General features: G+C 35.2%; 1 long non-coding RNA gene across 11 annotated transcripts in view; it reads left to right on the forward strand.

The window, feature by feature from the left end:
• The window catches only part of LOC143435571 (uncharacterized), a 76558-nt gene that overhangs the window by 33097 nt on the left and 20774 nt on the right, over nucleotides 1-22687 (forward strand). For 7 of the 11 annotated variants that reach the window (XR_013106009.1, XR_013106001.1, XR_013106005.1 and 4 more), the window contains one exon: nucleotides 21046-21096. The exons of 1 other annotated variant lie outside the window; for it this stretch is intronic. This is a non-coding gene — a long non-coding RNA (uncharacterized LOC143435571). Of the gene's footprint in view, nucleotides 1-13084; nucleotides 13156-21045; nucleotides 21097-22687 lie in introns of all 11 variants that reach the window. 3 more of the 11 variants (XR_013106006.1, XR_013106002.1, XR_013106007.1) reach the window with 1 other exon arrangement.

Genomic DNA, 22687 nt, shown 5'->3' on the forward strand with positions numbered 1-22687 from the left:
CCTTCTACTTTGATTTCCCAAGAGCTAGGATTACAGTCATGATACATCACACCTGGGTGACTGCTTTTAATTTACTTTTTATTTAACTTCCTTTTTGCTTGGTATTTTTTCCTACATTTCCTCTAGATGGTGCTCCATAATAAAAAATCATTTTGTAATCGAAAAGCTATCAAAAAACATGTTTAGCCAAAAGATACACCCAATGAATTACAAAATCTGCAGTGTATTTTGTCTATATCACAATTTATATGATATTAGGAATATGAAACATAATTATTTTTCCTACATTTTACAAGGTTATTTAATATAGCACAAACCACCATCTGTATGGATTACTACCATCTGTTACACTGTATACCAACTTCATTTCTCATGTCTGTGTTATGACATCCAGCCATTAATTGGTGTTAGAAATACAGTACCCTATTGATCTGCTAAGTGCCCTGTTTCAGTCATGGAATAAAGCTTTTAAGAGCATGGAACATTCTAATGGAGGGAAAGGCAGTTATCTTTATGAATATGATCACTGGTTAGTCAAGCATGCTTCAGAGGATGGCCTCACATCTATGAATATATGAGCATCACAAATTGGAGTGGGTGATAAGGGGTAGGAAGATGGAAGATGGATCTAGAAGGAGTTAAGAGAAGGACTGAAGGTAAATCTAATCAAAATACATTATATACATGTATGAAATGCTTAAAGAATAAAAATATACTTTAGGATAAATAATTCCATAGAAAAACTTTGGGACACGTAAAGATACGTTTTATTTATAGTTCCACAGCAGCATCATGAACTACAAAGATAAAATATTTTATCTACATCATATAGTTTATTATTATAATACTTTATTAAACCAAAATATTCAAACTTCAATTTAAATACTGGATGTATTTTATATTGATTTGACCTTTATTAAAAATAGAAAACAATTTCAATCAATTGTAATAATTTTACTGTGGCTTTTACACTCTTCCTTATGGTTTGTATCTTAAATGTTCCCTGCCCCACTCCTCCAGTCTCTTGAGTTGAAGGCTTGGCCTCCAGCTGCTAAGTGGTGTAACCTTTTGAATATGGGGCCCAGTGATTTAAAAAAAGGTAGGTTAGTGGAGGCATGGTCTTGTAAGAGATAATGGACTCAGAAGTGAGCAGATTTGTTTCACTATGCTCTCATTACAGGCCCAAATTGATCAGGCCAAGTAACCATGGATTGAAATCCTTAAAATTGAATAGAAAATAAACCTTTTCTCTGATTTCTCTTAGGTATTTAGTCCAGCAAAGGAAAGTAGACTATCGTATTCTTCAGTATTCCATTTTATAGTCTTTCCAAGGAGCAGACTAAATCTACAGATCTAATCTCCATCATAGATCCACTTCTTACTCTGTTTCTGAAGTGCAATAGTAACAATTCCTTGATATCTTAACATTTCACATTTTCAAATTAAACATCAATTTTAAAAGCAAGGCATGGTATCTCTGGATGCCATGTGTGTTTTTGTAGGTTGTGTGTGTGTGTGTGTGTGTGTGTGTGTGTGTGTGTGTGTGTGTACTTGTGCAAGTGCATTGGGGAGAGATTTGTCGTACTAGAGATCAAACCTAGGGTGCCCCATATGGTAACCATATGTTCTGCAGCTGAGTACATCCATAGACCTACAATTATTTTGTTTTGAGTATGGATTCTATCCTACTAGATCTTGAAGTTAGTTGCCATTTTAAAATTACTCACCCAGTAAATATTTAAATGCAGCCAAATTGGTTATTTTATTTTCCCTTTACACCAGCTGTTATTCCTGAGAATTTTCAAAGTAATTAATTTTTAAAAACCACAGGAGCTCATGTACCTCATGGTTGGCATGGAACTTCGATATGTAGCCAGTGACAACCATGAATTCCTAATCTTCTTGCTTCACTTCTCAAGTGCTGTACTTAACAGTGTCTATCACCATGCCTGACTCAGATTTTATATATATATATATATATATATATATATATATATTTGGACAGGGTCTTATGAATCTTAATCTAACTATTAATTCTGTGTAGTTGAGGATGACCTTGAACTTCTGATATATTCCTTCAGTTCCCCAGTGATGGGATTACTGGCATATAGCACCATACCCAGTTTATTCAGTGCTAGGGATTGAACCTAGAGCTTCATGCATGGATCCACATATACCAATTATACTATTTCACCAGCCTCTTGAAATTCTGTTGGATTTTATTTATGCAACACAGAGATGGTATTTTATTTTTATTTTATTTCTTTTTTGTTGTTGTTGTTTCATTTTTGTTTTTCTGAGATAGGATTTCTTTGTATAACCCTAGTTGTTCTGGAACTCTCTCAGTAGACTATGCTGGCCTTGAACTTGCTCTGTAGATTGACCTGGAAGCCAGAAATCTGCAAGGTTTCTCATGGGATTAAAGGTGTGTACCACCATGCCTGGACCTAAACTTAGCTGGGTGGGATCTTGACCCCAAATCTCATTCCCTTATCTGTTAACTCCTAAAACACTAGATTCAGCTCCATTCTTCTTCCCTGTGCCCCTTTAATACATGAACCATATATTTTGTATTTTTCTTTTCTCAGCTTGCTATGACTGTTTAAAATGCTTTTCAGGAGACTTAACCAGATAATAAAGTCTCTGTTGGGCTTATTGGAGTCTTCCATTGTCAATGCAATTAATATAAATCTCTTTAGCATCAGGTAGACTTTTCAAGAGCAAAAAGCAGCCACATTCTTCACCAAAATATCACAAGAAGACTCTCTCAGCCACCTCTTAAAATTCTTCTCCTCTGAAACCTATAAACAAGGCTTCCACAGTTCAAATCACCCTCAGTAACAAAGTCTTCCATATTCCTACTAGGATGGCCCATTAAGCCCCACTTAAAGCATTCCACTGCTTTCCAAATCCACATTCTTCCAAACAAAAGTATGGCTAGGCCTATCACAGCAGTACCCCAGACCCTTGTACCAACCTTTTAGTTAGGGTTTTACTGCTGTGAACAGACACCATGACCAAGGCAACTCTTTTAAGGACAACATTTAATTGGGGCTGGCTTACAGGTTTAGAGGTTCAGTCCATCACCAAGGCAGGAGCAGCATGGCAGCTTCCAGGTAGGCATGGTGCAGGAGGAGCTGAGAGGTGTATATCTTCATCTGCAGGCTGCTAGGAGAAGACTGGCCTGGTCTCGTTCTACTATTACTTCTCCTTATTCTACCTCCATGGCCTCTTATTGCTTTCCTAGTTTCTGAAATTATTACAGTTATATAATTAACATCTAAAAATTGGAGCTAGGATCCACAGATAAGTGAGATCATGCAACATTTGTTTTTCTTGGAATTGGGTTATTCCACTCAGAGTAATTAATATTTACTAGTCCCATCCATTTACCTAAAAATTTCATGAATTTCATTTTTCTTTATAACTGAGTACAACCTCAATGTATTCTATTTTCATTTTCTATTCATCAGTTGAAGGACATTTATATTGATTTCATTTCCTAGCTATTGTGAATAAAACAGCATTGAACATAGTTAAGCAAGTAGCTGTGGAGTAAAATGCCATGTCCCTTGGGAATATGACAAGGAGTGGTATAGCTAGATCATATCATATGGTAAGCCTATATTTATCTTTTTTTTAGAACTCTCTACACTGATTTCCTAGTGGCCCCACCAGTTTGTAATCTCAACTGTAAATGAGTATTCTATTTTCCCCTAATCCTTACTAGCATTGCTCTCTTGCTCTTAACTGTTCTGTGCAGTGTAAGATAAAATGTCAAAGTAGTTTTAGTATGTACTTTTCTAGTTGCTAAGGATGTTGATCACATTAAAAGATATTTGTTAGCCATTTTTATTTCCTCTTTAGAGAACTCTCTGTTCAGATCCATAGCCCATTTTGTCCTTGGATCATTTGTTTTCTTGACTCTATTTTTCGAGGTTTTTGTATATCCTGAATATTAATCCTCTATCAGATATATAGTTGGCTAAGATTTTTTTCCGCTTGGTGGGCTTTATCTTTAGTCAATTGATTGTTTATTTTGTTATATAGAAGATTTATAATTTTATGAATTCTCATTTTTAAGTTGTTGGCCTTAATTACTGAGCCAATGGAGTCCTATTTATAAAGTCTCTTTCTGTTCCTATACCTTGTAGAGTATATACTGTGTTTTCTTCTAGCCATTTCAGCATTTCAGATTTTATATTCAGGTCTCTGATCCATTTGGAGTTTATTTTTGTGCAAGGAGACAGATACCAGTGTAATATCATTCTTATATAAGTGCACATCCAGTTTTCTTATGATCTTTTGTTGAAGATGTTGTGTTTCCTCCTGTATGTATATTTATATATATTTGTCATCTTCACTGTAATTTTTCATATTCATGTCTGAGACTTCTACTTTTCCATATATATATATATATATATATATATATATACATATATATATGGTTTTATGCAAGTAACAATATATCTTGAAATCAAGTATGGTATACCCTTCAGCATTAAGCAATTGGTAGAACTGTTTGGGAAGGATTAGGAGATGTGGCCTTGTGGAAGGAGATATGTTTAAAAGGTCCATGCTAATCCTTCCCAAGATGCTTATGTTTCATTACAGCAGTAGAAAGCTAGCGAAATCAACTCAACAGCCCATGAAACCTTCTCTAAAGTAGACCATGTTTTTAAACACACATACACACACACACACACACACACACACGTTAGCAAATTAAAAAAAAAAAAACCTGAAGTACCTTTGTGTATCTTGTCTAGCCACAATGCAGTAAAGCTTAAAGTCAGCAGCAAATTGAGTCTCTAAAAAGTATACAAACTCTTGGAGATTAAACAACATATTACTGAATGAGTAGTAAGCCAAAAAATATCTTATAACTAAATGAAAAGTAAAATACAAGACAGTAAAACCTGTGGGACTTGTTAAACATTATCTTAAGAGGGAAATTTTTAGCTCTAAGAATCCACATTTGAGACTCAGAAAGAGCACCAATAAATGACTATTATAATGAAAGAACAAAAGAGTTTGAAAAACAAGAACAAACCAGACCCAAATCCAGTAGATGGCAATAAATAATAAAGTAAATGCAGAAACTGATGTAATAGAAACAAAGAAAGTAGTACAAAGAATCAACAGATCTAAGAGCTGGTGCTTTGAGAAGATAAGAGCTACAGACTGACCAGTTAGCAGCAGCAGCAGGAACAACAACAACAACAAAAGATTCAAATTAACAAAATCAGGGATGAACAGAGGAGCATTACATTAATCACTGAAGAAATTCTGAATAAGGGAATTACTTTTAAAACCTACAGTCTGCTAAGTTAGACAAGGTAAAAATAAATGAACAAACTTTTAGATTTATCTGAAGTACTAAAATTAAACCAAGAAGACAACATAAACAGACACATAACAAAAAAAGGTACTAAAAATCCTTTTTAACTAAAAAGAGCCCAGGTTTTTTTTGGAGGGAAGAAATACAAAAGAGACTATTAACATGGGGCGGATAAGAGATGGTCATTGTAGTAGCAATGAGAAGGAGAAAGGTGCCTAAATATTGATGTTTTAAACATAATGTCCTTCTACTTGTGATGTAAGTAATTTAAAAAATATCATTCTTACAGACTGCAATGTCTTAACTTTTTCAGAATTTTAAAGGAAAAGTAAAAACAATACGTAGGGAAACATAGCAAAGGAGGATGGGAAATATATTGGCATCAGAACAAAGTTTCTCTACAAGTTTTCCAAGAAGTTCAACTGTGGTAACAGATCTGTTTCAAATGTCTGCATTTTTTTATTTTGCAAAATTGAATATATTGTCATATTGGCTTAATACTTTCAAAGGCAGTTCATCAGTTACCAATTGTTTCCCATGTTTTCCTTGGTGATCACATACCTAGCTAGACATACAGTTTCTGCACAATTCTAATCACCCTTTAGTTGTTTACAATATAATTGCTTCAATTGCATTTCCAGAGACTTTTTAACTTTTCTGTTGTTTTTGTGGTACAAAACAAACATTATTTTCTTAATCATTTAAAAATGTTACTCTATGTGTATAGGTATTTTTGTTTGTATGTGTGTCTTTGCACTATGTCTGTGCCTGGTTCCAAAGAAGCCAAAAGAAGGCATCAGATTGCTTAGGACTGGAGTTAGAAATGGTTGTGACTGGCAATCTGGATGCTAGGAATTGATCCCAGGTCGTCTGGTAGAGAGCTACCAGTGCTCTTAGTCTCTGAGTCATCTCTCCAGGTCTCTTTCTTAATCATTTTAAAAGTGTAGGGGTATTAAGCATATTCACATCATTGTGAAACTATTCTCTAAAACTTTTATGTCTTAAAATCGAATCTCTATAAAAATACACAACTCCCTTTAATCCTTTCATTTAGGTGGTGGAAATTATCAGTCTAACTTTGTTCCTATGAATTTGCCTACTTTAGATATCCCATAAAGATGGAATGATTCACCATCTGCTTTTCTGTGACTGTTATTTCACTTATACATCCTCAAGCTTCATCCATTTTAAAGGAATTCCTTTCTTTTTAAATATGAGAAATATTGCAATATTGCACTGGACACACACACCTATGTTACTGTGAATATGCACACATACACACATGCTAATTATAGAAGTAGTCATAAATTTTAAAAGGACTTGGAGGGACATGGGAGAAGATGGTAGTGAGAAAACATGTGAATATAGTTACTTACATGAAATTTCATGGAGTTACATGAAACTCCATTTTAAAACAATTTCTGTCTTCAACTATGTGAAAAATTTACCCAAGTGTCAAATTGCTAGATCATATGGTAGTTATATTGCTAATTTCTTGAGATGGATTCTTTGTTTCATTGAGGTTGGTTTCAATTGTGTGATCATCTGCTTCTACCTCTGTGTTCCTGGGATGACAAGCACATTCCACAATATCTAGCTCTTTTTAATTTTTGAACAAACTATTAATTGCCATAATAACTGTACTACTTTTTTTAGTCCTACTTACACAATGAATTTAATAATCCATTTTTTCTACACCCTTACCAAATTTGCTTATTGTTCTGATTGAATTTTGTCAGCGTTACACAGACCTGGATATATTTGGGGAGAAAAGCCTCAATGGAGAAAGAATATGCATCCATCAGATCTGTGAAGTATTTTCTAAATTACTGGCTGATGTGTGAGAGCCCAGCTCACTGCTGATGGGTGCCAACTCTTGGCCAGTGGCCCTGTGTTGTATAAGAAACTAGGCTGAATGAGTCTTAACAAGCAAGCTAGTAAGTAGTATTCTTCCATGGCTTCTGCTTCAGTTCCCACCTTGAGTTCCTGTTCTTATTTCTTTCAGTGATGGAATGTGACCCAGAATGTACTCTTCTATTTCTGAAATCTCTGTAAAACGAACGGTACAATAGAAAAAGATGTTAAAAACTGAAATGAAAACCAGAGGCATATTTGAGGAAATCCAGCATCCCACAAAATAGGAATTCTAGAAAGATGTTATATAGAAAATCAATGGTGGGGGGTTGAATAATTCAAGATAACTAAATCATTCTAAATGATAGCTTTCAGGCCATTTAGAACTATAAAATACTATAGTTTGAATATGATTTAATTAAGTAATCCCCACGGGACCATTAGAGTGGAGACTTGCTGTACAGGATGGTGCTATTTGAAGGTAGCTCCAAGAAAGTCATGGTTTGGGTCACTGGGAACATGACTTCCTGTAGGAGGAATGCTATAAAATGAGTAAACTTAGCTCCACGCACTGTATGTTTTTACTTTACTTGTATGAGATGTGTCTGCTCAGCCCACTATGCACTTCTGCCTTTGTTATCCATCGTTTGCTATGACATTCTCACCAAAATCCATCAAAAATGTCAGGCCCTTAAATGTTGAAAATTGTAAGCTAAACAAACTATTTATAAAGTTAGTTACCTCTCAAGCGTTCTGTTGTGGTAATGCAAAGCTGAATAGTACATGCTTGCAATAGATTTGGGTTTGAGGGTATTAACACATTGTTTGGTTTTGTCTGGCCTCCAACTTGCTATACAATCAAGGCTTGCTTTCAACTGATCCTCCGGTCTCTACTTCCAAGTACTGAGATTACAGTAATGAGCCATCATGCCCAGTAGTTTAATAATATTTAATTAATATCTCCCCTGAATCTCAACAAATATTTGCTTAGACATTTGCAATTTAATAGGGCATGAAATACCTTTTCAGTTTTCAGGAATATCCAGTATATTACATGACACTTAATATTCATAACACTCACCCATTCAATGCCAGTAATATCCCAGATATTGTGACAAGACAAAATCACTATGCTAACCTTTCAAACAGTTTCTGAGTACTGCAGTGCATGTTTCTATTTTCACCAAAAAAAAAAAAAAAAAAAAAAATTCCTGATTTTTTGGGTCTGTTCTTTCAGAAAAGAGTTAAGGGTTTTTGTTTGTTTGTTTGTTTGTTTTTGTTTTGTTTTTTTTGAGACAGGGTTTCTCTGTGTAGCCCTGGCTGTCCTGGAACTCACTCTGTAGACCAGGCTGTCCTCAAACTCAGAAATCCACTTGCCTCCGCCTCCCAAGTGCTGGGATTAAAGGTGTGTGCCACCACTGCCTGACAAGTTAAGGTGTTGTTAACAAGAGAAAAGGAGTATGGCTATCAGCATGTCATCATCTGTATTGGACACCAATTGGTTATTGAGTCTTTAGCTCTTGTTGTAAAGATCACATAAAACTTCTCTCTGTCGTCTCAGGTAAATCAGACACATTTTTATTTCTGTTTTGCAAACATCATTTATTGAAGAAATTATCCACTTTATATTTTATATCCTTTTGTCAATTTTACTTTACTTGTTTACTTTACATCCTGCTCACTGCCCCTCCCCTGGTCACCCCCTCCCACAATCCTTCCCCCATCTCCCCTCCTCTTCTATTCTGAGCTGTTGTGCCCACTCACCCAGGTATCCCTGGCACTTCAAGTCTCAATCAGATGCATTTTTCAAACATCATTTTTCAATATTTTATTTTGATGCTAGACAGAAAAAAAATCTATGCATTTAAAAATTCAACTAGATTCATTGCATGTTGCTGGCTGGTGGATGAGTCACAGTTATTATGTAAATACATATCCCATTTGGCTTGCTCTCATCTGAGAAACAATATGCCTTATATACACATACATTTTGGTATATGTAAATCTAATTTTCTGTAAAATAAGAGAAGCAAACAACTAGATAGAAGCCTAATGAGGCTGATGCAAATTTAATTTTCTGAACCTGTGTGTTTATTTCTTCATCTATCCTTCTTTCCCTCAGGAAAGTCTTTGAGCTCAGGATCCTTATTTGATCTGTGAAGGTTGCAAATTGTTTTTTGTGTTTTTGAAAACAAAGATTTCATTCGTTAATCCCCAATTTGCTTGATGAAATTATGTACCTAATGTTGCAAACAGTATACAACTATATGAATAATTTTCCTTTCTCACAAACAAGTTATTTTTTCCTCAAATTAATATTTGCAAATAGAACTTCTTTAATTCAAACAACTAATCAGGTTTTATGTAATCCCTTGGCTAGGTGAAAGCCTAATCTTATATTTATCAGGGGCTTTAAGTTTATAGAATACTAAAACTAGAATATAGCTTAAAGGTAATCTAGTGCATTCTCTCATTTTCATATAGAAAAACTAAAGTTGAGAAGAGCTAATTAAATTGCATTAAAGCACTAAGCAGTGACAGAAATCGCCCGTTTCATTGGTTAAAATAGCCATGCTTTTAAAAAAACTTAACTTCAGTGTGTGTGTGTGTGTGTGTGTGTGTGTGTACATGCCATGGTGCATGTGTATAGGACAGAGGACAACTTTGTGGAGTTGAAGGATCAAGCACATGTCACCAGGCTTCCATGGCAGGTATGTTTACTCTCTGAGCCATCTGTCTCACAGCCCTAGGCTGTGCCTCTTTATAATGTTATACATGTGCAAAGCAATGGCTATCTGGAAAAAAGAACAGTGTTCTTCTAGAAAGCATGATGCTAAGTTGCTAAAAATTCTAAATCATTTAAATTCTGTGATACAATTGAGATTTTTGGAGGACTTTTTAACACGAGGCTTTATGTATACCAGGCTGCCCTTGAGTTCACCTTGTAGCTGACTTCCAGGCTTTACCTCCCAAGTGTTAATATTTGAGGCCTGTGCCACTACTGTGGAGTAGATCTAACCAAAATTTGTTCTTTGTGCTTATTATATTACAGCTTTTTCTATAATATTCTAGTACTACAAAAAATCTCAAGATTCGCTACATCTCAGGCAATCTTTACACTATTAAATTGTAGCAATGACAAAAAATGTCTGTTTGAGACACAAATGTGCTTCTATTAGAGGCTGGCTAAGGCTAGGAACACAGTGGAAGCTAAAACTGTGTTGAAGAACTACCCAGTGAAGAAACACTTGATGCAATTCTTGACTCCTAAGCACAAATCAAGGCCACAACACCAACTATCCTGGATGTCACATAATTTCTCACTTTTATGCACTGTATAGGGTTAAAAGCCAGTTTTAAAATATCACTGGTAAATCTGTAAAAAAAAATTAGTTATTAAAATTCTCAACCATAGTGTTTTCCTGTGTGATAAAATAAGGCTTTTCTTCTGTACACAGGATTGTTATGGCTATATCAATCAGAACTCTAGTGATGAAGTTGTATGATGAACAACTTATAGTTTCATGGAACACATTGTTATTCATTGAATGGCTGGTGGGCAAACTATGGTTATTCTAAATTAGGTGTCTGTCAGACAGAAAATGATTAGATGTCATCTGCCACTTTAAGAAAAGCAACTGTCAATACTTGTTGCTAATGATAAACTTTGAGCTTTGAAGCAAAAGTTGGAATTGGATAAATTTGATATAAGCCTTAGTGTTTCTATTAATCTGATTAAAAGAAACATTGTCAAAAGCAACTACAGGAGTAATGGGTTGAGTTCATCCTATAACTCCTAAGTCACAATCCATCTCTGAAGTAAGTCAGGGCATGAACTCAAGGCAGGGACCTGGGAGCAGGAATTGAAGCAAGGACCATGGAGGGTCAGTGCTTACTAGATTGTACCTATGGCTTACTTAGCCCACATTCTTATACAATTTAGGATCACATGTGTGAACCCTCCTCTGTCAATTAGCAGTCAAGAGAATGTCCTACAGACTTGCCTACAGGCAATCTGATGGAAGCATTTTCTCAATTAAGATTTCTCTTCCCAGGCTGGAGAGATGGCTCATCGGTTAAGAGCACTGATTGCTCTTTCAGAGGTTCTGAGTTCAAATCCCAGCAACCACATGGTGGCTCACAACCATCTGTAATGGGATCTGATGCCCTCTTCTGGTGTGTCTGAAGTCAGTGACAGTGTACTCATATACATACAATAAATAAATATCTTTTAAAAAATACCAAAAGATTCCTCTTCCCACTTGACTGTAGCTTAATGTAAGTTTAGAAAAAAAATCTAACCAGGTCATGGTTTAGAATTTACTTCCTGCTATAGTTGTGTTTGGTAAGGTTTACAAGCTACTGTCCTAAGAGGGAGTTCCAAACAACTTTTGCAGATTTGGGATTATTTTAAATGTTGCACCAATTCTGTGCAATATTCTGGGCAGACTGAATTCAATTTTTAATCAAATTCTTATAAGCCATTCCAAAGTTAAAATATGAGACAAAGTCATTCCTATACATATAAAACAGAGAAATAATAGATAATGCCAGGGCAGCAATGTGATACAATTTGTTGGTAATTTATTATGCACTAAGCTCTTTACTAAATTATATCATATAATCAAATCAACAAGCCTATGAGATGTCTATCACATTGAATGAATTCTTACTTTGAGATAAGAAAATATTTTCCACAAAGTTTAGGAACCTGCAAATCATATAGCTAGTCAGTACTTGACCTGAGAGATTAAAACTAATCACGTCAAATTCTTGATAACTTTAAGTGACAATTCTGCTACTGCTCAAACTGTCGAGCTTGTGTCATTTACTTCTTTGTTCTTGCTAGTATTCTGGAGATATGTCAAAGTATTTTAATGGTTGGAGAGTGTCTTAGTCAGTGTGCTACGGCTGTGATGGGACACCATGACCGTGGCAACTCTTAAAAAAGAAAGCGTTTAATTGGAGCTGGTTTACAGTTCTGGACGTTTAGTCCATTTATCAGCATAGCAGAACACATGGAGGCATATAGGCAGACATAGGGCCGGAGAAGGACCTGAATGGTCATGCAACAGAAAGAGAGCCACTGTGCCTGGCTTAGTCTTTTGAAACCTCAATATGCCCACTTCCTCCAACAAAGCCACATCTACAATAAGGCCACACTTTCTAATCCTTTCAAATAGTGCCACTCCCTAAGCATTTAAATATATGAAACTATGGGGCCATTCTTTTTTTTTTATTTTATTTTTTTAATGTTACTCAAAGGCTTTATAAGTTTGGTAATGATCAATAACAAGATGCCCATACAATCAGAAGTGTAACCAAATACACAACCTAGATATACCAACTACCTTTGACTGCTGGAGACACTCGAACATCTGCCTCCATGTTCTTCCCCCATCTCTCTCATCACCTAGCTCCTCCTCTCCTTCTCCTTCTCCTCTCCTCACTCCTCCTGTTCCTCTCCTTACTCCTCCCACCTTAGCTCCTCCTACATATCACCCTTCCTGTTAAACTAAAGCTTTTCTCTTAAAATACAATTAGAGCATTACCATACCAATTTGGGTCAGTAAGGTACAAGATAGACCTAATACCCAGTCCATCATTTTGTTGACTAACCAGAACCTCTGTCATCTATGGGGCCATTCTTATTCAAACCACAATGAAGAATGTTAGAAGAAATTTCAGACTGTGAGTTTTGATTTGTGTGGTTATTTAGAATATCATGACATATTTTGAATAGTTTTTTATTATTTTTAAATAAAACATTAAATCATTGGGCTAAAGAGATGGCTCAATGATTAAGAGACATTGCTGTTTTTGGAGAGAACAGGTTCTATTCTCAGCACTTACATGGTGGCTTATAACTGTCTGTAACTCTGTTCAAAGGATCCAAAGGTCTTTGCTGACCTCCTTGGGGGACCAGTCACACACACACCAGTCGCCAGATACACACACAGGTAAATATTCCTACATATAAAAGATAGATAGATAGATAGATAGATAGATAGATAGATAGATAAGGATATAAACTTGTGAAGGTGAGGTGGGGTGTGTCTGGTGGTGTTATTACATTTCCTCTGTCTCTGCTGTTTAACCTATCCAATGTCTCACATTTGTGGCTTTTTCTTTAATTATTGTTTTTATATAGGCACATTCATATACATACACATACAAATATATAAATACAACCTGTAGACTCCATTCAGTATTGATTTTATGTCTGTATTTTTAGGGCTGACCACGTGATATTTGATAACCAATTAGAGATACCCCCGAGGAAGACAATTTTTTTCTTCCCTCTCTTTTAAGTCATTAATTGCGTGTAGTTCTTTTCATGGTAAAACTCTTTGGGAATACTCACATCCAGTTGAAGTATCAACTTGTGTTGGATTTGTCTAGGTCTTATTTAAGCGGCCATTCTGTTGAGATTTCATGGGCATAGCTTTCCTGTCCTAGCTAGAAGGCACAGTCTTTTTTTTTTTTTTCTTGTTTTCTTTTTTCCCTTTTTTATTGGATATTTTATTTATTTACATTTCAGATGTTATCCCCTTTCCCCACCCCCACCCCCATAAACTCTCTATCCCATTCCTCCTCCTCCTTTTTGGTTTTATTCCATTTTAATTACATGCCATTAGGCTAGAATAAAGAAGTAATTTCAGGCAGTAATCTAAATCTTAGGCTAGAACAATGGTACAGTCTTATATCAGTCTTTCTTGTCCTCTGACTTTTCCAGTCTTTCTATCTACTCTTCAAAGATGTTCGCTGAGCCTTAGGTTTAAGGGTTGTATTGTTGCTGTGTCAACTGTGGCTGGACAGCCCCTGATCAGTAGTTCTTTGCATTTTGACCAGTTGTGGTTTTCTCTTATGGGTCTCCATATACTGCAAAAAGAACCTTCTTTGGTAAGAAATGAGAACTGCAGTTATTTGTGAGTCTAAGGATAAGTATTTAGAAGAAAGTTAGAAATTATACTAGTTTAAGAAAGTGGCATAGCAGCTCACTAGCCACATGGGGTTTCTTTTGGGTTGTTGTTGTAGTTGTTGATGTTTTGTTTTTGAGTTAAGGTCTCACTGTGTAGCCCTACCAGGCCTGGAACTCACTATGTGGAACAGATTGGTCTCAAACACATTCAGAGCTGCCTCCCTCTCCCTACCTAGTTCTGGAATTAAATATGAGTGCCACTCCACTCCATCAATTTTGGGTCCTTTGGTTGATCATCTTATAAGAGAAACCCTAGGGTGTTGATGATGCTGATATCCATGTTTGCTGTTGTTTACCAGTAGCATGAACACTAATAGGTCATATCAGACTTTATTGATTATATTTTAGTACTCCTGCCTTAGCCTGCTAGATGCTATAGATGGGGCTACTACACTCAGCCCATACATCTATTTTTTACTTGATGTATGTGGCCTGTGCTTTTGGTGTGATATCTAAAAACTCACTGATGTCCAATGCCCAGGAGCTTTCTCCTGATGTTCTTTTTTAGGAGATTTTATGATGACTATTTTTAGTTCTCAACTTGACTACATCTAAAGTTAACTAAAACCCAAGTGGTTGGGTACACTTTTGAGGGATTTTTCTAAATTAAATCATCTGAAGTGGGAAGACTCATCTTTAATCCAGCTCTTTTGGGGTTGGAAAATACATCTTTAAGCCGGTCCACACTGATAGGCCATCCCTTCAATCTCTGCTCCATTTTTGTCCGTGCATTTCTTTTAGACAGGAACAATTTTGGGTTGAAAGTTTTATAGGTGGGTTGATGTCCCCATCCCTCCAGTGGTTTTCACTAGACTAGTGTATTTAACAAACTGAACACAAAGGTTAAAGAAAGAAAAGTAATCTCAAAGTCTGAAAGGAAGGAATTGGGAGGTTTGAGAGGATGGTAAGGGGAGCAGTTCAGTAGAGGAGTGTGTTCAAAATGCATTGTAGGAAATTCTCAAAGAAGTAATAAAAATATTTTAAAAGCCTTGGAATTATTATTATTTTAATGTGTTTTCATATTATTTTTGTTGTTTTATTATAATTTGATGAATCATGTTACTGGTTTGCATATGTTAAAACAGCTTTGCAGGCCAGGGGTAATTCTCACATGATCTTAATTATATAATCTTATTGAACTATTATAATATTTTACATGGGTGTTTTCCAGAGAAATTGCCACATAATTTTTGTTCTTTTAAAAACGTTTTAAAATTTATTCCTTGGAAATTTTTGGCATGTATCTCACATAATGTATTTTGATCTATTCACCCCTTCATTACCCTCTCTTATCCCCTTCTTCCTCAGTACAGATTCCTTTCCAATAGCTCCCTTGCCTACTCTTGTGTCTTCTTTCCTCATGGACCACTAAGTGTAATTAGGATTGCTCAAGTGAGCATGACAGCACACCAGTGACTATAACGCAGAAGGAAAATGACTGTCGTTCTCCAGCAGCCATTACCACAATTGCTCCTCAGTTAGGGATGCTCTCTCATGACCCCCTCCCACGTCCATGGTGGAAGTTGAAATGCTTGCTTTTGTGTAGGTTTTGTCCAGATAACCATGATTGTTATTAGTTCATGAGTACAATAGGCATGTCATGTCCAGAAGATGGCATTTCACAGCACTTTTTTCCATTCTTTTCCTTTTACATTCTTTCGTCTCCCATTTTTGAAATGTTCCCTGAGCCATGTGATGGGATGGGATAGAGATATTTCATTTAGAGCTAAACCCCCAGCAGTCACTTATTCCTGGCAATTTGTCAGTTATGAGCCTCAATATTAACCCATACTCCATTACAAACAGAAGCTTCTTTGACTAAAGGTTGAGTGAAGACTAATATTTGGATTTCAACATACATTTTTAGAAAGCATCTAGACAACATATTCATTTAGCAAAATAAAAATAAATGGCTTCTTAGGGCCTTTGACTTCCTTAGCCATGGACTTTTAACAAGATTTACAATCCAAGGCCTGAATTCCTTCTGGTGGATAGGACCTCAAATTCAACCAGAATGAAGTTGGTCACCCACATAGCAGTAATGACGCTATTGCAGCAAAAAGTACATATTGTTCGTCTGATGTGTATTGTGGCATCAGAGTGCACCACTGAAGCAATCTATTAATGGTCCCCACTTCCACCTCTGGCAGTTGGCAAAATACCTCGTGGTACTATGAAAGCTAGTTGGCAAAGAACCACCACTGAACCACTTCAGTATCATCTTGATTTCTCTAAGCCGTGAAATCAAAGTGTATGGTATGATCTAGCAACAATGGGTTTCTGAGAGTGGAGACAATAGCTTGGATTTCCTTGGGGGGCCTCTCATACATTCATGACTAACAAATTAAAAAGGGTATCCCATGCCTAGAACTAGGAATTTTACTTAGTAACCCACAGGTTACTAGAGCAGCATTATACACACACACACATAGACTTCCTCCACTCAAACTTTTTTTTTTATTTTTAAATTATGCATATACAATTGATCTATTCTAGCTTCTGTTTCTTCCTAAATTTTAGTAACTATATTTTCTTTTGTTTACCTTTGGAAATTTATGTGTTTTTATAATGTTCTATGATGATAATTTTGTTCCAAGTTTACATTTATTTTACTAATTTTTGGAGAACAACATACTTTAGTACGGTCTTTGTTTCTATTTTTTATTATTTATTTATTTATTTATTTATTTATTTATTTATTTATTGGTTTTTCGAGACAGGGTTTCTCTGTGTAGCCCTGGCTGTCCTGGAACACACTCTGTAGACCAGGCTGGCTTCGAACTCAGAAATCCGCCTGCCTCTGCCTCCCAAGTGCTGGGATTAAAGGCGTGTGCCACCGCCGCCTGGCGAGTCTTTACATTGACATCATTTTTATCCCACATTCTTCTCCCTCTAGCTCCTCCCCTGTCACACCTTATGGATTTTATGATATCTTCTTTTCAAAGTATTTTATACACACACACACACACACATACACACACACTCACACGCACACACGCACACACAGGACTACCAGTCTCCATTCCTGAACTTGATGATTTTGATGTAAATATCAGAATTAAATATTATATGTAATAAATATTTCTTGTTTATATTTCAATGATAAGAACTATTTTAACATACTAAAGTAAGAATATCACACCAAAAAATTAGTAGCCTCTTGCAGTAACCAAATGACCACTGTCAAACTCACAGACTTATGATAGTTTTAATATTTGTGCATGTAATTTGGCATGTAAATAAAATCCATATATTGGCATTTGTTAAATATCTCTCCTCCTTTAATGGGTTGATTTCTGGTCTATTCTCCTTTTTCATATTATATTTTATAGTATACTTATTGAAGATCCAAATCATTTGCTTCATAGACTTTCCTAATGTCTGGATTTGGATAATTGGATCTCGGAGTTGTCATTTAATATGTCTTCTGCCCTCTTCATTTCCAATACATGAGTAGATCCAAAGCCTTTATCAGATTCAGGTTTGATTTCTTTTATTTATTATATTCATTCATTCATTCATTCATGTATGTTTGTATGTGTGCTCCTGCACATGTGTCATGCTCACATGAGGAGGCCAGAAGACATCATTCTAAAATTGTTTCCACTCTCTTTCCTCCATGTGGGTTCCAGAAATGAAAAAGATGTTCAGGTTTGGCAACAAATGCCTTCACATGCTGAATTATCTTACCTAACCCTTAAGTTTTTGGTTTTTGTTTTGGAAAATAAATAAGAATACTTCATAGGTGGTGCTACAATTTTAATTTTTGAGACAGGGTATGTCTATAGTCCTGACAATCCTGGAATTCAGTCTGTAGACCAGGCTAACGTCAAACTCACAGAGATCCTCCTACCTCTGCCTCCTGAGTGCCGGAAGTAAAGGTGTGCATTCCCACACCAGCTGGTGTACATAGGAGATATACATTGTGTTTCTAGCTATCTTATCTTAAAATAGTTTTAGCCATCCAGAGATTATTATTATAAATTTGTGATATTTCAGTTCTCAACATTTTATTAAGGAGGGGCAGTGTACCAAATCTTATTTTTTTTTCTCTTATCATTTTTCAAAATTGGTTTGTATACTAGTAGCTTCCAATTTTGATTATTTGTACTTTTTAATTTTTACTGTGATTGGTTGATGTATTTTGATGTATGATAGTTATTGTCCTTATGGATGCTGAAGTTGTTCCTCTCTGACAAATGGAGCTTGTTCAATTTGGCTACTAAGTCCTTTTGTAATATTCCCTCACAGTGTACTTAGAACTTTCCTATTTTTGTTATCAGAAGTTATTACAGGCTCATCTTGTACATTTCCTGCCCTAGACCTTGATTTTCAAATAACAGTGTCTTGTATTAGAGAAAGTGTTTTTTTTTTTCAAGACCATAATGTTCCTTGTGCCTGTGTTGGTCACTATTCTTAGGTATTTTCATTGGACAAGCCGTGGATCTTTTTTTAAAGTTCATATTGATACTTAAAATTTAAATTCCAGACTACAAGTTTTAAATTAAACCTTCTGATCTTGCATATGTATCTGCTTCTCCAGTGTTGAAAACTATAATTCTTGGTTACAAGCAATGATAGAAAAAAAGAAATATTTATTTGTGTTTATGGGCCTGTGAATTGTCAGTTTATTTCTCTACTCCATTTTAAGAGAAATTTGCCTCTTGTTGATTTTTAGAATCACATATATATATATATATTAGAAATATTAAACCTTTCTTGATAGTATCGGCTGAATTTTGTCTTTTTTTCCTTCTTATGGAACATTTGTCCTACAGAATTTTAAATATAAACTTAAGTTTATAAATTACTCTTCCTTTCCCAACTCTGCATTTCAAATCATAATTAAAAAAATTGTCACCATTCCCAAATCATAATATAATTTACCTGTATATCTTTAGTAGATATATGGTTGCATTTAAATATATGATATACAGGGAAATTATCTCAATTAACATTTGATAAAGCTTTATCTACCACATATGACTTTTCAGTGAGTGACCTGTCTAGATATGGTGGTTCACATCTGTAATTCCAGCACTTGAGAGGATTGGTTTGAATTCATCCTCAGTTACAATTTTAAGGCTAGCCTATGCTGGGCAGTGGTGGCGCACACCTTTAATCCCAGCACTTGGGAGGCAGAGGCAGGTGGATTTTTGAGTTGGAGGCTAGCCTGGTCTACATAGTGAGATCCAGGTACAGCCAGGGCTACATAAAGAAACCCTGTCTCGAAAAACCAAAAACAAACAAACAAAAAAAAGGGCTAGCCTAGATCATAAGGAAAGAAAAAGTCCATGTTCAGCATATTAATCACCTCATGAATCAGAAGCTGACTATGCCCCCTGGCCTTACCACCATAGTTCATGCCTAGAGAAATTACCAGAACCATATTACCTTTCTATTGGATAGATGTTCAGACCCCATTTTATCCCAACAAGGTAGACAGAATGGGCTTGTCAAAAATAGGCTATGATAACTTATAAAAACTAAACATTAGAAGATGTAACATAAAGGTATATTTTCTTCATAGAATTGTGGACCCAAATGTTCTCAATATATATTGAGCTAATCCCGTTAATAAAAAAATCTCATTTTTGGCTGCCTGCTCTTTTCTTGACTTGCAAATGACTAACTCTTTGTCTCTGTCTCTGTCTCTGTCTCTTTCTCTCTCTTTCTCTCTGTCAAACACACTGTACAGTAATGTATCTGTACTTAAAACAAGACTATTCTTATCATGAGGAACTTACCATGAATTAATTAGTTACCTCACTAAAGGGCTTCATATTCACAAATCATTATACTGGGGATTGAGCAATTGTAACTACAAACTTCCTTCTTAAAATTATATTTGCTATATTCCAAAGGTATTGGCAGATTGTGTTTTTATTTCTACTTTTAACTTTAAGTTTTGACATTCCCTTTCTGTTTTTTTCAATGACTAGTCATTCAAAAGTATATTGTTTGGAGGCTGGAGAGATGGCTCAGTGGTTAACAGCTCTTCCAAAGGTCCTGAGTTCAATTCCCAGTAACCACATGGTGCTCACAAACATCTGTAATGGGATCAGATGCCCTCTTTTGGTGTGTCTGAAAACAGCTACAGTGTATTCAAATCCATAAAATAAAACTTTTTAAAAAAAAAAGTATATTGTTTGATTGCCGTGTATTTTTATAATTTTTCTTGCTATTGACTTCTGGTTTTATTTCATTATGACCTGATAAACTATTTTATTTATTTTTCATTTGTTAACAATCATTTTTGTGGAATTTTAAGAAGAATTCATATTCTTCAGTTGTTGCTACTTCCATTTCATTTATAATGCAGGTTAGATCCTCAGTCTCTTAATGATTTTTGTCTGGATGCATTATTTATTGACTATTGAAATCACTTGCTATTTTTGTATTTTGGCCTGTCTATTTTGTCTATTGTGGTTTTTAAGAAATTGGGTGTTTCAATGTTTATTGCATAAATATTTAATATTACTTTATTTGAAGATATTGTTCCCATTTATTAATACATTAGGACTTTATCTTGTTGGGCTAATTTTGCTCTGAAGGATAGTTTGTTCAGATAAAATAATAGCTATCCCTACTAATGTTCAGCTTCCACTTGTTTCACCTTCTACTTGTTTTCCATCCTTTGATGTCCAGTTGGTATTTTTTTGTTAATTATCTGTCTCAGGCAGACAAATAGCTGGATGTAGTATTTTTATCCACTAAACTAGTTCGTATCTTTCAATTAGGAACTTGAGACCATTTACATATATTACTTTTCTTCAGAGGTGTTTGCTGATTCCTGAAATTTTGATGGCTGTTTTTCTGATTAGCTAAATAACTTTTTGTTCTTTTCTTTTCCCCTTATGCATATTAGCATCTTGCTGGTTTGCTGAGTTGAAAATGATCTCCTCGGTTTCTTCCTTTCGTGAGTTGATTAACACTAAGAGGTTCTGTTTTAGTTATATCTGCTAGAGGTTTTAAATGATTCTAATTTTCTGTGTCCATTTGTTTTTTTACGTTTGGAGAATTTGCTACTTCAATATCATTGTGCAAATATTCTTTGCTTTAGTTAGAAACTCAGCTCCTTCTACTTTGTGGTTCTTAGCTTTAGTCTGTTGAGCACATCAAAGAGTTAATGAAAGCTGTGGTTATACTTGACTTTTTCTTCATTACTATCTAAATAAAGCATATCCTTGACCTTGTCTCCAATCTCTATTTTCAAGTCTGTTGGGGATACATTCCACTATTGTTTGATTGAAATATACATTTCCAACATTTCTATTACTTTGCTTCTTTTTTCTCCCCATCAAAAATAAATATTCATAGAACTGTAAACCAAAATGAAACATTCTTATGTATGTATAAAAACAAAAGGAAGCAAACAGATAAAAAATCTGAATATTGGTTTGTTTTAAAAGACAATTAATACAATTATATTAAGACAACAAATTTTCTCTTACATTTTATGGTCAGAGGTTATAATAATCACTTTAGTTATAAAGACCTCTGCTTATACTGTTCTGGGTGCTACCAAAAATGAGCAGACACTGGCTAATCCTTAACCATTTAAAAATTTACACACCATATGTATTAAATTTGTTTTCTAGTGTCTCCACTCTGTATTTTATTGTTTTAGTGGCCTGAGTTTGATTAGATACTCCTTGTTGGAGTAGGTGTGTCACTGTGGGCTTAGGTTTTAAGACCCTTATCCTAGTTAGTTGCCTGGAAGCCAGTTTTCTCCTGTCTGCTTTTGGATAAAGAACTCTAACCTCCTGCACCATGTCTGCCTGGATGCTACGATGTTTCCACCTTGATAATAATGGACTGAACCCCTGAACCTGTAAGCCAGCCACAATTAAATGGTGTCCTTATAGGAGTTGCCTTGTTCAGGGCATCTGTTCACAGCAGTAAAACCCCAACTCAGACAGATAATTTCTACACTTTGAAACCTACACATTGCCTAATTTACTTTCCATTGTTTTCATGTAGATATTTTTAGATGATCTGAATTTTTGTTTATAATCAACAGAAGTGGCTTTATGATTATATATGGAAACATTGAAGATTTTTATCTATTACATATGCATATAATTTGGTGTCTGTCCTATGCCAAAGATTGTTTTCTTTAAACTCCAATAGGTTAGCTAAAGTGTAATAGTGTTTGCAACATTAAGACATTTATCCCAAGTACACAATTTGCCATTTTAATGCAATTATGTGCTACATAGTGATGGTTGATCAGCAATACACCTGGCAATGTCATAACTATCTTAACCTCTCTAAATGATGTAACAAATGTAGATTCATTTTCTTACCTGCTTTTTTTCTTTAAAAGATTTTTCATACACTACATTCTGATGATAGTTTCTTCTTTCCTAACTCCTCCCAAATACTTCTCACCTCCTCACACCCTACCCAAATCCATAACCTTCTTTCTTTCTCATTAGAAAATAAGCAAGCATCTAAAAATAATGAAATGAAATAAAAGTAAACAAATCATAATAGGACCAAACAAA

The sequence above is a fragment of the Arvicanthis niloticus genome, chromosome X (assembly GCF_011762505.2).
Source record: "Arvicanthis niloticus isolate mArvNil1 chromosome X, mArvNil1.pat.X, whole genome shotgun sequence".
NCBI lineage: Eukaryota > Metazoa > Chordata > Mammalia > Rodentia > Muridae > Arvicanthis > Arvicanthis niloticus.